The 18,398-nt window shown below is 46.2% G+C and overlaps 1 protein-coding gene across 3 annotated transcripts in view; it reads left to right on the top strand.

The window, feature by feature from the left end:
- Nucleotides 1-18,398, top strand: part of PLXNA4 (plexin A4) — a 424,069-nt gene that overhangs the window by 295,859 nt on the left and 109,812 nt on the right. The gene's annotated exons all lie outside the window — the stretch shown is intronic.

The following is an 18,398-nucleotide window of genomic DNA, read 5'->3' as shown; positions in this document are numbered from 1 at the left end:
GACTGCCACCAGGGAAATCATGGGCATTCATTTGCTTGTGGAGTACTTTTCCTAATAGATGAGGCAGCAACACATCAATAAGGCATCCAGGAGGGGGCTGGAAAACATCCTGGAGGAGATGCCAGGTTCAGAATTTTGGAGTGAACAACTGACAGGAGCTACTACAGGCAGAGCTATGGGGCTGGACTTTCTGTGTCACTGATTTGCTGATTTTGTGGAGAGATTTTATGGCTGTGTTAGGGGTTGGAAGGCTCTGGTGTGTTCAGTGTGGTTTTTGGAATTGCTCTCACCCTGCAGGTGAGGTGCAAAAATCCCAGGGGACTTTCCTTTTGGACTCAGTGATCCTTGAGAATCCCTTCCAGTTCAGGATTTTATGTTTTTATGCTGCTTCTGGCAGCAACAGAAGGTTGAACAGTTTGAGGAAGAACATCCTCCTTGTGCACCTTATCCTCTGCTGCACAGAGATTTTTGGCATCAGGACAGGTAGTAGAGGACAAAAATAATTCTCATCCCCACCTTGAGAAAGTAGTAGTTGATTGATGTCTTAAAGTCCACTGATATTTCTGTTTCTTACCTTCAGCATCCTCCTTTTGGTTGCTGTGCCTGCTGCAAATGTGTTAACAAGAGAAAACACAAAGATAACATAATTTCTGCTGGAATGGACAGAGGGGAAGGGAATAAACCAGATCTGCTGTCCATCCATCCATCCATCCATCCATCCATCCATCCATCCATCCATCCATCCATCCATCCATCCATCCATCCATCCATCCATCCCTCTACAATCACACATGTGTAATAATCCTGATTTCAGGGGACATCCATCTCCAGGTATTTCTCCACTTCTTCCCATAGAAGAGAAATCCATTCAGAACACAGGGAGAGTTATTGGTGTTGTGTGGATGCTCCAATAGATCTTTTTATTGCATTTTCCATGCAGTTTGCAAACCCTCAGCCATCCCAAGGCTGCATTTGCCACATCAATTCTTGTGACTGCTTAATGCTGATGCTGTGGAGTTTGGCAGCCTCCATTAGGAATGGTTTTCCCTGTGATATTAACAGGCAGCAAAGCATTGTGCTGATGGATAAAGCCTGGTGTAAAACCTGATTGGAATCAATCAGAGTAATTGTCTGGATGTGTGGTGGTTAATAGGAAATGTCCTGCATATTATTGGGTGGTTTGTGCAGCACAAGGATTAACTTGTGCTGCCTTTCGTGGTTCACATCCTCTCCTGAGCTGCTGGGGGAGGTGATGGATCTTTTGGGAGGCTCATGGAGCTTGGGGAGAGCCCTGCAGATTATATTTGGGCCAGTGATTATTCTGCTTTTCTGTCTGTGGCTACCAATTGGGCAACTGCCAGCCTGTTCCTTGAGTGATCCAGAGCAGGATTGGGGCAGGCAGCAGGAAGCAGAGAGCAGGAGCAAGAGTGGAGCAGAAGGTCTCTGAGCCTCATTGTGTGCCTCACTGGTCATCAAACACAGCCCTGAATCCAGCCTGCTGTTCCCACAGCTATGTTGGGGAGGAAATTCCCATCCCTCAGGGTCAGGGTGGCAGGATTGAATGTGAGCTGGCACAGTCTGATCCAGCCAGGGACCAGCACAACCAGCCTGGAACAAACACTGGGAGGTGTCCCCCACAGCCCAGGAGGGCTCAGACAGCCTCTCCTTGATGAGACATTCCCTGATCAGACACTGGAGCTCAGCTAAACCCTCTGTGGCTACAGGAGGCACCTGGCATGGTTACACATAAACTGGGAGCAGCTTTGTTTTCCAACATCCTTTCCTTCTGGGAGTGACTTAAAGCATATTAAACTTCCCCATGGAAGCATCTTCCAGTCCCCAGCTGCCTGGTGGCTGTGGGTGCAGCATCCTCTGACCTACATCTGGACCCCCAAACTCTACTGAGGTGTTCTTGCAGAGGGGCAGTGACCCAGGCTCTGCTGGCCTCTGGATGTGAGGACTCAGCTTTCCCCCTGCCACAAGGATTGGGCTTTTTTCCCCCTCTGTTTTGGAGAATTTATCATTATTAGGGTTGATAAATCCCCACAAAGCACGGATATAACACTTGCATTTCACAACTAAGGGGCTGACTCTTGCCTGAGGTCAGGAGTAGTACCTTTAATTTAAATTCACTGCCAGAATCTTCTGAGTCCCTGGAAAGATATTTTCCTTGCCAAAGAGCAGGAGGGGTGGGAGAGCAGGATTTGGCCAGGAGAGGCCAGTTCCCCTCAATGACCAGAGCCCTGGGTGGCACCTGAAGTGCAGCAGGCTGGGATCTGAATAAAGAGTTTCCTGAGCACTCCTTTCTTCCCTCAGTGAGTCGAATACTATTAACCTTTAAGGCAAAATTATATTTCGTGCCTCTGGGAAGCAGTAACATTTCCCAGAACTGCACTGGGGAATCAGGTAAACAATTGCTAAATCTCTCCAGCCCCATTTTGAGGCTGTTTTGGGGCAGCTTGTGTGCAATCCCAGCCAGGCTGAGAAGGTCTCTGAGCTCAGGAACCCCTGGGATGGAAGGACCAGCTGGAAATCCTCTGTCCCTCACTCAGCCTGCTGTCCCAATTTCATGTGACTATTCAGTTATACCCACAATGCTAAAATCATAAAATCCCAGAGTGGTTTGGGTTGGGAGAGACCTCAAAAATCATCCAGTTCCCACCCCATGCCATGGGCAGGGACACCTCCCACCAGGGCAGGTTGTGACCAAGAGCTCTGCATGGTTATTTTGTTATTTTGTCATTTCTGAGGCCCATACAGATTTTGGGAAAGAGGTCTGGCTTTTTGTGGCTGAGGATGTGTTTTTTGGGAGTCAGGTCATAACAAGCCATTTATGAACCTGTGCTCTGATGTTTCTGTCAACAGGGGACAAATCTGCTGTTTGTGCCAGTACTATTAAATAAAACCATGCTGTCTTTTAATTAAATACCCAACTGTGCTTAGAACCTGCTGCACCAACAGCTTTGACAGTCCAGAATCTTTGACCAAGTCCTGTCCTGCCCTTGGACAGTGTGTGGGATCCCAATCCACCAAAGGCACATGGACATTTTGCTATTTTGGTGTTGCCTGTGAACTCCACCAAGCCTTAGTGTGCTTTGCACAAGAGCTTCTAAACCTGTTGGATACTGGGATCCATTCCTGTGGGGAAGAATAAAAAAAATAATAAAAAAAACAAAAAAACAAAAAAAAAACAACAACCAAACCCAAAGAGAATTAAAAAGTGATTTGAGCCAGTGCTCCCTACAGGACCTACCCTGCTCCCTACAGGACCTACCCAAGAGCAGTTTGGGCAGCCAGGGGTGGTGAGGGGGCTCTGAGCCACAATCCCAGGACAAAGTCAACACCTTGGGTGGAAAATTGACTCAATGAAGTAGCAGGAGCCAGAAAGCAAACGCTGCACTGGCAGCAGAGCCAGCTTCCAAATTGAAATGTGTTTGCTGGGGATTGTCCATTGGCCTGGGGAGTTATTATTTCCATTTCTCCAGTTATGAATTAATTTCTAGAGGACTTAATCATCCCCTCCCTTTTCCCCTCCACAACCCCCTCTTCCCTTCTCCTTCTAATTTTCCACTTGACTGGGGATCCTCTGACAGTGAAAATTCAGGCTTAGAGGAGGTCCACACAAGCTGCTCCATTAGGCTGGATAATCTCATTGGAACCAGTGGCTTGAGTAATAACACTTTCACCTCCTGCCCAGCACCTGATTCCTACAGCATTAACACCCTGGGCTGGAGGGATGGGTTCACAGGAGAAGGGGAAGGGGCAGAACCTGCACCAGGCACCCCCTTCGTCCCCTGGATCTGCCAATCTACCAAGGGCATTCTGCAGTTTGAGGTAAAACCCTGCTGGGGCATCACAGAAATACTGAATATCTGTGTGACCTCAAAGATCATCAGATTCAAACTTTGACTTGACCCCTCCTGCCCATAAAAACCATAAACCATCAAGCCAAGTGCCACATCCACTCATTTTTTTAACATTTCCAAGGGTGGTGATTCCACCACTTTCTTTTGGGAAGCCTGTTCCAATGCTTAACCACTGTTTCAATGAAGAAAAATTCCTAATATCCAACCTGAACCTCCTCTGGCACAACTTGAGGCCATTTCCTCTTGTCCTATTGCTTATTACCTGGAAGGAGAGACTAAAAACTGGGAGGTACAACTCAAAATCTGAGTTGTGCCACCAGCCCATCAGATGGATATTTTGAATCCAGGATTCTGGGTTGAATGTTGATCCTTAAGAAATTCAAGCAGGACATTTTTGCTTTTCAAGTGCATAGTTGGACTCCTGTCCATCACAAATTATCATGCTGGGAGAAGATGTCTCCTGTAGGTGGATGAGGGACAAAATCATGAAACTGCACTTGAATTCCTACCTCCTTCAGCATTCCCAGCCTTTTCCAACCACCTGCCCACACTGGATCCCTTTTCTTGTTTTTTGCTTTTTTTAGTTAGAGTTGGGATTGAAGCATGAGAGACAGGATTTTTGTGTTTGGACTCAGCTGTTTATTAATTCTTATTTAAAATAGAGTGAGTTGTACAGTATTTTTAGTTAACAAGTTAAAAGCAAGAAAATGGAGGTGTATTTTGTTTGTTACAAAGTTTTATAAGGCTTAGCTATCCAATTAAAAACTAACATTTATATTATTTATACTTTTGACCTAATGACTAAACACCTGGGATTTGTACAGTGGTATTTTTTATTTAACTAAAAACTACTACTTAAAACTAAGAAGGAACAAGAAGGATGAAGAGCCAATGCTCAAGAACTTTCATCTTGTCTCATACCCATTACTATATTTTAAAACCTCAAATTCAAAACTTTTTTTCTATTCAAACTATCCACCAGTGACTCCAACTCCATCACTCAAATTTGGAAGCCTTCTCCAAGCCTTCAAATCAAAACCAATACTCTTCTAAAAATCAATACTAAAAAAGCACAAGAAGTTCAAAACTCCCAAACCTCAAAATTCCAATACCCATGGTCACTCCCATCACACCTGGAATGTGGAATGGTGTAAATGTGGTAATTGCAGTATTTAATTAGTGGTTTGCTTTCATTTTCTTCTGTTTTTACTTGGAGTTAAGATTAAAAACGTGAAGGAGACAATTTTTTTTTTCATGTTCTGGCTTGGTTATTTATCAAATTTTATTTAAAGCACAGGGTCTGCAACACTTCTAGCCACCAGCTAAAAGCAAGCAAAATTTAGTTAGTTACAAGGTCTTTTAAAGTTAAATAGTTTAATAGAGAATTAACACTTATTTACACTTTTGACCTGATAACAAAACTCCTGTGACCCACAGTGCAGCACTAACTATCCAACCAAAAACTATTACTTGAAATGATGAAAAGGAAGAAGACAGAAAAGGGACGACATCTAAAATCTTCCATCTTGTCCCAAACCTATTACTATATGCTAAAAATCTCAAATTCAAAACACTTCAACTTGTAAGATCACACACTTGTATTTAATTACACACCCATGATTTTAACTCCATCACTCAAATTTGAAAGTTTTTTCCAAGGCTTCAGGTCAAAAGCAGTGTTCTGCTGGGGGTCAGTGCCAGAAAACACAGAAAGCTGAAAAATCTCAGGTTTTTTGGGTTCCAACATAATGGATGGTTCCATCTCTGTGCATCCAGCAGCCCAACTTGCTGGAGGTCACCCAGAGCACCACAGTGATTTCTCAGTGCTCAACCCACCCCTTCCAGCCATGGACTCATGGGGGGGAGATCCATCCATCACCTGCTGACAGCTTTTCCTGCAGCTGGAGCCTGAGCTGGGGTTCCTGGTGCAGCCCCGGGTCAGGGAATTCTTCCCAGAGCCTCAGGGTGAGAGGTGGGGTGTGCCAGACCTCTGTGGTTTAGGACAATTACTCCTAAAATAATAATTATTAAATTATTATTATTATTACTATTATTGTTATTAATATTATTACTATTATTTATTATTATTATTTTTAGTTGTATGTTTAAACTACCAGAGAGGTGAATCCAGGATTGTTTTCAGGGTGTTTTGGAGCTCTGCTGCTTCTGTTTCTCATGGCTCTGGGTGGATCCTCTCTCCAACCTCTCTGCAGAACAAGCTCGAGAGGAGGCTCAGGAAGAGAAATTCAACTTGCTCCCTGACTTTTTGGGTGGAGCAGGTTTGGGCAGAGAAAGGCAGTGAAACTAAAATTAAAATCCTTTTTGCTCTATTTTCCCTCTTATTATTCTGTCCCCCAAATTCCCTTTCCCAGAAGGAGCTGAGCTGTGAAAAGCAGACTTTTTTTGTTGTTGTTTTTGTCAGAGTTGGGGTGAAATGCTGATTTAAGTAACCCCAGCTCTGATCCAAAACTTGTGCATTGGTCATGTGAGGGTCTGAAAACTGCCATGGAAACACAACTTTTCCTTTATTTCTGATCCCTGTTCACCTGTTGAAGGCTGTGCATCCTGCTCAGCCCAGGGCTTTTCACTGCTCCAAGGAAACAAACAGCTAAGGGATGGATCCAGAGCTTCAGGCATGGTCTGCTAATTGCAGAAATTTTGCTTTTCCTGCAGAAAAGTCTGGGCCCAAAAGGAGGAATTGTCTCTGCCAGGAGCAAATACTGGAGTTACAGCATCCATCAGAGCTGGGGGACATGGGCAGAGGGAGGGATGGATGGATGGATGGATGGATGGATGGATGGATGGATGGATGATGGATGGATGGATGGATGGATGGATGGATGGATGGATGGATGATGGATGGATGATGGATGGATGGATGGATGATGGATGGATGGATGGATGATGGATGGATGATGGATGGATGGATGGATGATGGATGGATGGATGGATGGATGGATGGATGGATGGATGGATGGATGGATGATGGATGGATGGATGGATGATGGATGGATGATGGATGGATGATAGAAGGATGGATGATGGATGGATGGATGGATGATGGATGGATGATGGATGGATGATGGATGGATGATAGAAGGATGGATGATGGATGGATGGATGGATGATGGATGGATGGATGGATGGATGGATGGATGGATGGATGGATGAATGGATGATGGATGGATGATGGATGGATGGATGGATGGATGGATGGATGGATGGATGGATGGATGATGGATGGATGGATGGATGGATGGATGGATGGATGGATGGATGATGGATGGATGGATGGATGGATGGATGGATGGATGGATGATGGATGGATGGATGGATGGATGGATGGATGGATGGATGGATGGATGGATCAAGGATGGATGATGGATGGATGGATGGATGGATGATGGATGGATGGATGGATGGATGGATGGATGGATGGATGGATGGATGGATGGATCAAGGATGGATGATGGATGGATGATGGATGGATGGATGGATGGATGGATGGATGGATGGATGGATGGATGATGGATGGATGGATGATGGATGGATGATGGATGGATGGATGGATGGATGGATGGATGGATGGATGGATGCATCATGGATGGATGATAGAAGGATGGATGATGGATGGATGGATCATGGATGGATGGATGGATAAGGAAGAGGAAAGGAGCTTATCAGAGGTGTGAAAACAGAGATGTTGATAAAGATCAAAAAGAGCAGTGGGTTGAGATAATCTGGTTTGAGAAACTCTGTGGGATCCCCTCTGCCTTGAACCTTTCTGGATAAAACTTCTCAGGGGGTGTCCAGGAGTGGAGGATATGGCTGAAAAGTGTCCAGACTGTTCAGTCTAGACTGGGAATGTTTTCTCTCTTCTTGCTGTGCTCCCCCAAGGCAGGACAGCAGATGCTGACAGCAAAAGAGCAATTAAATGAGGTGCTGGCTGAGCCTGGCAGGGATTCAGTGACTGTGAGTGGGGACTCCTTACAGTGCACTTCCCATGGCTCCCTGACCTTCTGGAAAACCTCCTTGAACACAGATGTTTTTCTGTGTTCTCATTTCTCATTTTCCTTTTAAGAGACAAGGCTGAAGTGGCACCAAGCCCTCCCACCTGGAGGACATCACTGCAGTCCTGAGGAAGCCTCAGCACCACTGATCAGCCCCAATCTCTGAGCAGCACACCCCAAATTTGACCTTTCTGAAGGCAAGGGCACCTCCCATCATCATCACCAACAGATATTTGGCATTTGGGCCACAGTGACAGGGAAAACACCAAATTAATTCCCTTGGAGTTACTCGAAAGAAGCTCCCAGGAGGAATTCAGGGATGCTGCTCTGAATCAGGCCAGGAACAAAGAGCCTCAGCCCCTCTGAAGAGATTATTTGCATCAGCCCTTGCAGAGGAGAGCATGTAGGAGCACGGGAGAGTGTAGGTGTTATCTACCCAGGTTCTGGGGAAGACACTCACAAATATTATTAGCATGAATAGAAAGCACCATGATAGGATGCTCTCTGGGAAAAGTCATTTTGTTCATTAATTACTTGCCTTATCTAGCAACCTTGTTCCCTTTCTCTCGCTTTCTTCTTCTTTTAATTTTCTTTAAAACGACTCTAAAGTGAATTCAGTGCAAGGGAAGTTATTTTGCTGCCTCCTGAGAGACAGGAGCTTGTATTACCCAGGTAGCATTCAGCTGAAGCTGAGCCTTCAGGGGTTTTTCCATCTTCATTTGAAGCTCAGCCTTTCACAGACAGATGGCAAAATCAAATTCCAGGCAGATTCCTGTGATTCCTTTCTTGTGGACCACCTCAGTGCCATGGACTGACTGCAGTTCTCATGCCTTTGCCTCGAGTTCTGCCTCCTGCTTGTGATTTTTGTGCTCTGGGATTCTCCTCCTGCTTTAAGCTCCCAGGCTCGTGTTGTGCCTGGTAAATTCAGCAGCAAAAGGACCTGGAGGGCTGTGATTGAATGGGCAGCAAAGCAGAGACCCTGCAGCTTCAGAAATGTCCTGTCCTTGTGTCTTTGACCTTTGCAGGAGGTTGGGAAGGGTCAGAGGATGGAGGCAGGAGATCCCCATCCTCCCAGATATCACACACAGGTGCTGCTGGCTGTTTTCAGGCTGCTTCTACAGCAGGAAATGATTTAGGAATGGATTTTAGGAATGGCTGTGAGGGTGGGCAGGCCCTGGCACAGGGTGCCCAGAGAAGCTGTGGCTGCCCCTGGATCCCTGCAAGTGTCCAGGGTTGGATGAGGCTTGGAGCACCCTGGTGTGGTGGAAAGGTTCCTGCCCATGGCAGGGGGCTGGACTGGATGATCTTTAATGTCCCGTCCCACCCAAGCCTTTCCATGAGTCCGTGATCCTGTGATTCACAGAGGAACTCCACTTACCCATAAATTCATGGAGGAACTCCACTTATCCATAAATTCACAAACTCCACTTTTCCCATAACAACCATCTGAGGAGTGGATTTCAACATCACCTTCCACAGACCCTCACCCTCATTCCCACACCCTCCTCCCCCTCCTTGTGCCAGCAAACGATTTCCCATCCCCAACAAAGGGTCCCGATTTCCAGGGATTTGCATGTGAAACGTTCCCAGGCTGGATGAGCCCCCGATGCCTGCAGAGGTGAACACATCTGTACACTCAAATCTCTCCTCCCTGGCCATGCCTGAGCTGGGCTGGCAATTTGGGGACACCTCTGAACCTTTGTCCAGCCCTGGAACTCGGCAGCAGGTCGCATTTAATGCGCCTCCTTTAGGGGTGATGAGCAGGGCTAAAACAACCCGCAATCTGGAAATTTGGGGAGGGGGGCTCGGGGGAAAGGAGAAGGGGTGTGAAATCCCCCAGAGCAGGGGGGAGGGATGCTGTTGGGGCAGCGCTGGGCTGTGTAGGGCGGGAGAGGCAGCAGTAAATCCCTTGCACCCACGCCCCGTGGGGATGCGGGGTGCGCTCGCACAATTGGGGATGGAGGGAGGAACCCACCTGGGGACAGAGATAAGGGTCGGGCGGGGGGATTGCGGCTCCGCAGAGTAATCCGGCGGAGTTATCAGGGCAGAAACTCGGCTTCTATTACCATGCATTAGAATAGATTAGCAGGCAGAGCAATTAGCAGCCTCGCTCCGTTTGGCCAAGTGACAGGGGCGGTGGTGCCGGGGAGAGGAGCTTTGGCAGGGCAGCGTTTCTCTCCCCAAACTGCAGCCCGAGGACAAGGATGGGGATCTGCTCCTTCACCCCAGGACTGCCCTGCTGGGACTCAGAGAAGGGCAGCAGGATGAGCTTTGGATGCTGGTCTGAAACTTTTTGTGGTCCCTTAAAAACTGCCTAGGGAGATGCAAAGCTCCAAAGAGTGAATTCCAGATTTTTTGAGTTTCTTCTTCCAGGTCGCTTTGGAAAAATCCACTGACCTCTTCTAGCACCTATTATAGACCCTACAGCTTTTACTTTCCCCAGTGGCTTTTCCCCCCTTTGGGGTGTCTTTTCCTTTTTTGTCCAGTTCATATTTGATGCCCAAACAAGCAGCTTTTGGGGAGTTGAGCCTGTTTGTGGTTAGAGCCAAAAATGAAAGGATTCGATTCCTTCCTCAGATACACTTTCTGAGAAAGCTCCTCACCACCAGGACACATTCTACAGCAATAACTCTGTGCATTATCCCAGCTCAAATTTGTCACTTTTCTTAGAGCATCTCCTGCCTTCCTGCCCAGAATGAAGTATCCTGGGCAGTTGGTCAAATTTAACTTCTTGGTGCCAGGGAGAGCTAAATTTCAGCCATGCCCTGGGCAGCCTGGAGGCCAAAAGGAGAGAGCAGGAGGGAGTGGGGTAGTCACCACATGGCCGTGTAAAGTTTAAGGTCAGTAATGTCTGTGTCTCGACATTTATGGCATTCCTGTTCTCAGGACCCCGAGGGAACCTGGAAATGTCAAAACATTGCTAAAACTGACCTTAAACTTTACATGCAATTGGGACTGAATCTTCTCCCTTTCCCTGGCTCCAGCCAGAAAATTGCTTTGGCTGCAGCAGAGGGAAAGGCAAATTTCAGCTGCTCCCTCCTTCCCCAGCCTTGCTCTCCCCTGGTGACAAAGTCACCTCAGGAGACCCAAACCTGGCTCTGCACATTGGTCAGACTCGGGCTTAAACAAACCTCTTAATCCATCCCCAGATTCTTTTAACTGCTCTGTTCTCACCCTTCTTTCCGACTGGGAAATCAAAAATCTTTTCCCCAGTAAGGAAGGGAGCTGTGACATTGCATGGCATGCTGAAAGAGGGGCCAGGCTGATGAGACTGAGCCGGGAAACTCCTGTCCCAGTCCTGCCTGAAAATGCCATTGTACTTGGCTTCCACTGAGCTCCCTCTGCTGTTCTCCTTCCAAAAGGCATCCCAGACCCAGTTCCTCCAGGGGTCCATCCCCTGGGGCAGGGACAGAGCTCCCAGTGATGCTGGCAGGGTGGTCTGAGCATCCTGTGGGATTTCAGCCTCTTTGTGCCCTCTGCCAGGAGCTGGGGCTTTGTGGAGAGAGGGGGAAACCCAAGGGTTGCAGCAGTGCCAGAAATCCCTCTGTCACCTCCTAGGGTCTGTGCTGCTCCAGCTTTGCCCAGGATAAAAGTTTTGCTGTGCTGCAAGACCAAAGATTTGACAAAAGGTTGCTGTTTCTGTTATTTCATTTTGTAGGAATCAGAGAATCACAGAAGGGTTTGAATTGGCTTAAAGCCCATCCAGTGCCACCCCTGCCATGCCAGGGACACCTTCCACTGTCCCAAACCCAGTGTCCACCCTGGCCTTGGACACTTCCAGGGCTGGTACATCCCCAAATCCTTCCCTTCAGGCACAAGGACAGCTGCTACCAGGTCATGCCTGCACCCCCTCCTAGATTTCACGTTCCCAATTTGTTGTTCTGTTCCATTTTTCCAGTTTGAATCTCACCTGCAGGAACAGCCTGGCTTGCCGTGGGCTCTGGCCAGGCTGGGAATTCTCAGATATTCCCTTGGAGATGATGAGATGGGAGAAATGGAAAATCATTGTCTCTTACCCTGTCTTGATCCAGGACAGGTGGGACAACTCATGATCTTCCAGCTGAGACCTAAATCAGATTTCGCTGGAAGTCTCCCTACATCTTCTGTAGCTTCCTCTTGAATTTTTTTTTTTTTATGTCTCTATCCAACAAACCTAGAAAGGAGGTGGTGGTGTTAATGAGGAAAAAAAGAAGGGAATAGGTTGAATTTTAAGGGGAAAAACTAAAGAGAGGTGAAAAAAATAATGAAAACACACCACTGGGAAGAGGTGAGGATTGGGATCTCTACCTTGCCCAAGTGGAGGGACCCTACACCACAAAAAAGCTTAGGAATAAACAGTCTGGGGATGAAAATGGGAATTCCAACATGAAAACTTGTATCCTACCAAAACATCCCACCCTTCCTCACTGGTGTGACTGGGATTGCCACCCCTAGAACTGCATGGAAGGTGTGAGGAAAGGGGGGCTGAGATGTTTCCATCAGAGAGTGAGAGAATTCATCCCCTGAAGGAAATGTCACTGTTTAGAAGAAGAAAGGAAAGCTGAAATGTCAAAACCTTTTGCAAAAGAGTGATTCCAGCAAATTACCTGTTTGGAGGTGGTGGAAAGGTGTCATTTGGGGTTGATGGGGTGGCTCAAACCATTGAGTTGTCTCTGAGTTTTGCCATCAAGCACAGATTTTTCACATCCCTCTCCTTCCCTGAGAACCCACCTGAACACCCAGAATCAAGAGAAAACTGTTGTGTATATCAAATTGTGAGGTTTGTCCAAAAAGGATTAATTTCTTTATAATTTATTTCTGGGAATTAAAAATTTTTGATGGTATTTTATTTTTCCCCTAAAAAAAATAAATATTTGTGTGCTAATTGCCACTTGTAAAAAGCCCCCATATACTCTGTTTTGAGTAGCAATTTCTGATCAGATCCAATCTCCACTCTTTTATCTTGAAATTTGTTATTAATTAACAAGATTGCAGATAACACAATGGAAACTTCTCCATTGCCAGAAAACTGACTTTTTTGGGTCTCACATTCAAAAAGTTGGATATTTTAATCTGCTTCTTGGGAAATTGTGGGGAAAAAAATAAAACAGAATCCAAATATTCTCCTTTTTCAAGAGCTGTGGTTATGAGCAAGCAAGGCTTGGTCAGGTAAAAAAATAAAGATAATTTTTATGGGGGCTTGGAGGGGTTTTTGTGTGTAGGGTGGTGGCTTGGGGTTTTTTGTCTACAACAGGATGGTGGAGATGTGTCTTCACTGAGAGTCTGGGCTTGTTTTGACTAAGCCCCAGCAAAGCAGAAAAACCCTTCCCATCCCTCCAGAGGTGCCTGAGTTTGCAGGGTGTGGCCCCAGATTTTGGTCCCTAATTTAGGGATTTAATGATGATTTCTTATATCCCAAACCAGGACCTCCACCTTTCCCTGCTCTCAGTCTGTGCCTCACTTTCCTGCTTCTGCCTGCTAATTCCAACCTCATGCTGAAGTTTAATTAGCTGCAGGCAAAGCCCTCTGAAATTCTGGTGGGAGAGACATGAGAGAAGCAGAAAGTATTAATTTAACATTATCAAAATAATTTAAAATAATTGGTTGGTGGCTGGTGAGCAGAGGGTGAGCACCAGTGGTGTTTATTCTTAATGGGAGATGAGGAAGAAATACAATTCCTGGTGGTTCAGTGGTAGGAGCAGCTCCTCAGTGTTTGTGTTAATGGCTTTGGACAAAGCAGGACACTTGGAATTGCTAAAGACACAGTTGATAATGAAAGAGCAGCTGCTGCTGAGACATCCAGACAAGTGTGGTGTCTGTACCACAATCAAAACATGCTCAGAGGTGGGAGATGCTGTTTTAGGGGCCTGAAGTGGAATGTGGTGCCACTGGGTGGGAGCTGCACATCACCCAGTTATGGAGTGACCAGCAGGGAATTAGGGAATGTGGCAGTGAAAGTGTAAGGGATGCTGGGGGTGCAGATATTTTATTAAAGCAAATTTGGCAGTAAAAGGGGTTTTATGTTATATAAACAATAATAAACTCACCAGGTGACAGTCACAGGGCCCAAGATAGACAATGACTGTCACCAGAGACAGCAGAAATGATGAGTTGGGGTCAGGATATTTCATTATCCCTCAGCCCAGCTGCTGAGTGCAGCTTGCTGCCTTCCAGGTGATCACTTTTATAGGCAGGGTTTTGTGACTGGAAGTACTAATTTATTAAAAGTCCAATTTGCCTTTATTTACAGTTTGCTGAACTTCTGGGGCTGCCATGTCCCCTCTGGGCAGATGCCTTCTGTGATCCTTTGTCACTTTTGTTCCCAGCCTTCACCACCCAGGGATTTGAGACTGGTGCTGGAGGGAAAGACTTTCCTCTGCACATGTTGGAACAATTTTCTCTGCTGTTTCTTGCTCTCTTTGGGGAGGGCAGAACGTTTTTGGTGGTGCAGAGGGAGGCTGGAGGGAGAAGGTTTCTTTATGTCAGGGATTCTTTTCTGCTCACCTGAATTGCAGGATCACAGAAGGTTTTTGGGTTGGAAGGGACATTAAAAATCATCCAGTTCCACCCCCTACCATGGGCAAGGTTGCTCTGAGCCTCATGCAACCCTGGACACTTCAAGGGATGGGGCAGACACAGATTTTCTGAGCGCCCTGTGCCAGGGCCTCACCACCCTCTGAGTAAAGAATTTTTTCATAATATCCAGCTTAAATCTCCCTTCCTTCAGGGTAATCCATCAGAGGAAAACCCACCATGTTCTGCCTCTGGAGAACCTCAGCTGCAGGTTCTGACGTGTGAACCCACAGGATGCTCCAGCTTAGGAGAGAAAAGGTGGTCATGGGAGAGAGATGGAGGAAACCACAGACAAAATGCTCAGGAGAAGAGCCACCATCACTCCTTTCTTTATTCACAAACCTGCCAAACCCGCTGGCAGGTGGCTCCATCCCTTCAGGTTTGATTCCTGGAGCAGCTGTGCTCACTCACCTGGGGTCTCAGCCCCAGAACCCAGCTCAGCAGATCTCCCCCACCATCAGACTGGAGCACCAGGCACAGGTATTTAGGGCTTTTCCAGCTGAGGAACTGCATTGAAAAAGTCAGACAGTGAAAGTGAAGAAGTGGCAGAATTGAGGTCACCGTGGGAAAAAGGAATAATAACCTGTGATCCTGTAATTAAAGCCTGGCCAGCAGTGTGTGAGTGCAGGGAGCAGATTTGGAAGTCCAGAAGCTGCTTTCAGTCTGGCAGTCCCTAATTCCTGAGACCCTGACACAGCAGCCTTAACATTACATTAAACCCAGGCTTAGTTTGGTTTGGTTTTTCATAAATTCATTATTTGGATGGCATTATTTTCACCTCATGGCAGATATCAAGGCTGCAAGGCACATCAGTCTAATATAAAGTGAGAGTTTGGTCTGAAAAATGACATGTTTAAATGTGTATGACCTGTAAACAGCAGGTAAAATGTGAATTATTATATTCCTGCTCAGTGGTGGGATTGGGAATGTAAACCACTTTCCATATCCATAGATTTGAACTCAGCTTGGATATCTGCCTGTTTAATTTTAGAAAATCCAGATATTTCTGTTGTGCTGCAGCTGAAGGAAGCAAATGAGAGATAATAGAACATCTTGAAGAATTTGAGCACTTGTGTTTTTGTCCTGAGCCCAAAAAGATTTCCCTTCCAAGCTATTCCCAGGGGAGGAGTTCCCACACCCTGCTGAGCTTTAATGGGATTTCTGTGGCTGTTTGTCTTATGGAAGTGCTTGGAAAAATCTCAGGCCAGCATTTTGCCTTTTGGCTTTTGTGCCACCATGGGGAACTTATAGTTTTGGGGATATTTAATGGGCTATTGGTCCAACCCTCTGGAGAGTGCCCATTTAAAACTCCTGATCCAGCATGTGGCAGTGGCAGAGGAGATTTAATGGGATGAGGGCTCCTGGGGAACAGAGAGCAGGAGCTGCAGTGCTGCTTTTCCTCTCTCAAACCTGCAAAGTGTGTTGGAAATGGCCAAAATATCCCTTTATGGATCCTGCCTCTGGAAATACAAAACTTTCCTCTGCCAGAAAGTTGGAGAAATTGGAGTTTGTAGTTGGGGTGTTAACTTCATCTGGAATCAGTCACACAGAGAAGCCAAGCCCTGAAATTTTAGGCTGCCCCAAGCTTTGTAACATTTGGTTTTACCATATATTGAGTTTTTGGAATTTGTTTCCATGGATCCTCATCTGCAAATCCCCATGCTCAAGGGTACAGTCTCTGCTCCCAGGAGTAGGGATGCTGAGGGGTGATCTTGGAGCTTCAGAAGCCCCCAGGTTCTCTCAAAAGTGAGACTCAGAGATCTGGGAGTGGGTGAATAATTTAACATCCACACTTAAGCCTTTATAGCTCTTTTTAATGGGGTGTAATAGCACTGCTAATAACAAAATCCATGGAAGACACCCTGTGCAAGTCCATAACATTAACTTAATGGCAGAAGGTAATTGGCATGCAGCTGGAGCTGTCCTTTTGGATTAACCCTATGCATTTCCAGGCAGACACCTTCCTTGAAGCAATGGCCTTGGCAGTGTGTGTGGAGAGAAATACAGATGTGGTTTATGCTAAACAAGTGCAAACCTGGGTGGGAACAGGGCAAACAGGCACCAATCCACTTTTCTGGGTTGTGTTTGCACCACACAGGTGAGAAGAGGGGGAGTGACTGAAAACATCAACATTTAGTGGGTGGTGTGAACTTCATGCATTTGAGCAGCCCAGGTGTGTGCACCCAAAATTTCACTGAGCTGTCACTTACTGGGAACTCCTAAGTTTTTAAGATTCAACTCTCAGCACTTCTATCATTTTCAAACCAGATGCAAAAAAACTCTTTAATCTGCAGGGACAACTGCTTGGGGGGGTGTCCCCATCCTAGAGGTGAGGTACCCAGAGGCACCAAAGGTGTACAGCATCCTCAGGAGAGACAAAAACCACAGGCTGTGCACAGCTTCTCTACAAGAACAGCCCTGCCTGAGGTGTCCCACAGCCCTTGGACAGGAGGGTTTGAAGGGCTGGGGGTTTGGGAAGGTTGTGCTGGACCTGTTGTGTGAGTGGACCTGTTGTTCTGCAGAGGGGATGAGCCTTTCATCCTCCATCCTCTTACATGTTCCTTGGAGCTCCCCAGCCTGCTTGAGCAGTCCCACAGCTGCCAGCAGCAGAGCTGATGCTCTCAGACATGTGGAGGGACTCTTGGGAATGTCCTTGATGATCCAAGGATGATCCCTTGCAGCTCCTCTGTAATTCCACGAGCCGGAGTGTGCTAAGGGCACAAGCGTGATTTTCTGTCTCAAACAGCACAGAGCTGAGTTTCTTGTAAGAGTTTAAAAATGAGGGATGTGGAACTCCAGGTGAGCTCTTTAAAATGCTGTTTATTGTATTAAAATGATGCAGCAATTTATGGGTTGTGGGTGACAAGAGCTCTGCCCACATCCTTTTCAGCCACAGCTGTGGGTTAGTCTGAAAGCTTCTTTAAGGTTCAGTTACAATGCATTATATACTTTTCATTACAGAGCATCTTAAAACATGACAACCAATCAATACCTTTACTATCACCTATAGGCTATCATACCTACTAACATTACCATGTTCATGTTACAATTTTCCAATCACAAAAGGTTAATATGTTACAGTTTAAGCTAGAAGTTGTTTTTTAGTTTTCTTGCAGTGGAAAATTCTGAGATCTTTTCCCTACTTGCAACATGGCATTTTTGTTTGTCTGTGAAATTCTTTTTGCTTGGTAAAAACATCTTTTGTTTGAAGTGGATTTATCCTTTGCACTAAGTCATAAAAGCCCCTTCCAACTCACTTGCCCTTTGCCTTCTTAGTTACCCATTAATACTCACTCAGCAATTTTTTTCTTCTACATCAAAACTTGCTATCATCTCTGTACCTTTTTCAGATTCTACATTCAAAAATCTTTCTGTTAAACATACATATCTGTAAGACCTTCTTGTCAATTCCTCATCCTTCCCAACACTTTCTATCCACTCTGCTTGCTGCTGCCAACCCCAGAGCTGTCCCCAGGCTGGCTCTGGGTGTCCTGGTTTGAAAAACAGGTGTGTGCCAAGAAGGACAGGAGCTTCTGTTTGAAATGGAGAATGGAAACCCCCTCCCTTCAAATTATTATCATTTGGAAATTAAGGGGCTCTCAGGCAAAGAGATGGGAATTAGGAATAACAGTTCTTTCCTAGGAAAATTCCAATAGCAATGCAGTATTACACAGAACAATCCCAACCCTGCCAGAGTCAGAATCCAAGCTGGCACAGTCAGTCAGTCAGGGTGGTGGCACAGTCCCATTCCATGGTGCTGCATCCTCCTGCAGGGGCAGATGTGGCTCAGCTGGAGCAGTGCTCCTGGAGAAGGTGCAGTTTCCTCTGAAGCTCCAGGGATGATGTGCAAGGGTCTGTAGAATGGGATGATGGAATTTTACCAGTCATGCACTGGTACTCAATGACCATTAACAGGCGATATCTCCTGGAGGGAGAATAGTTTGTGGAAAAGATAAAGAAAACTGCCCAA

This window comes from Erithacus rubecula (genome assembly GCF_903797595.1).
Source record: "Erithacus rubecula genome assembly, chromosome: 4".
Lineage (NCBI taxonomy): Eukaryota > Metazoa > Chordata > Aves > Passeriformes > Muscicapidae > Erithacus > Erithacus rubecula.
This window is presented reverse-complemented; position numbering and strand designations above follow the sequence as displayed.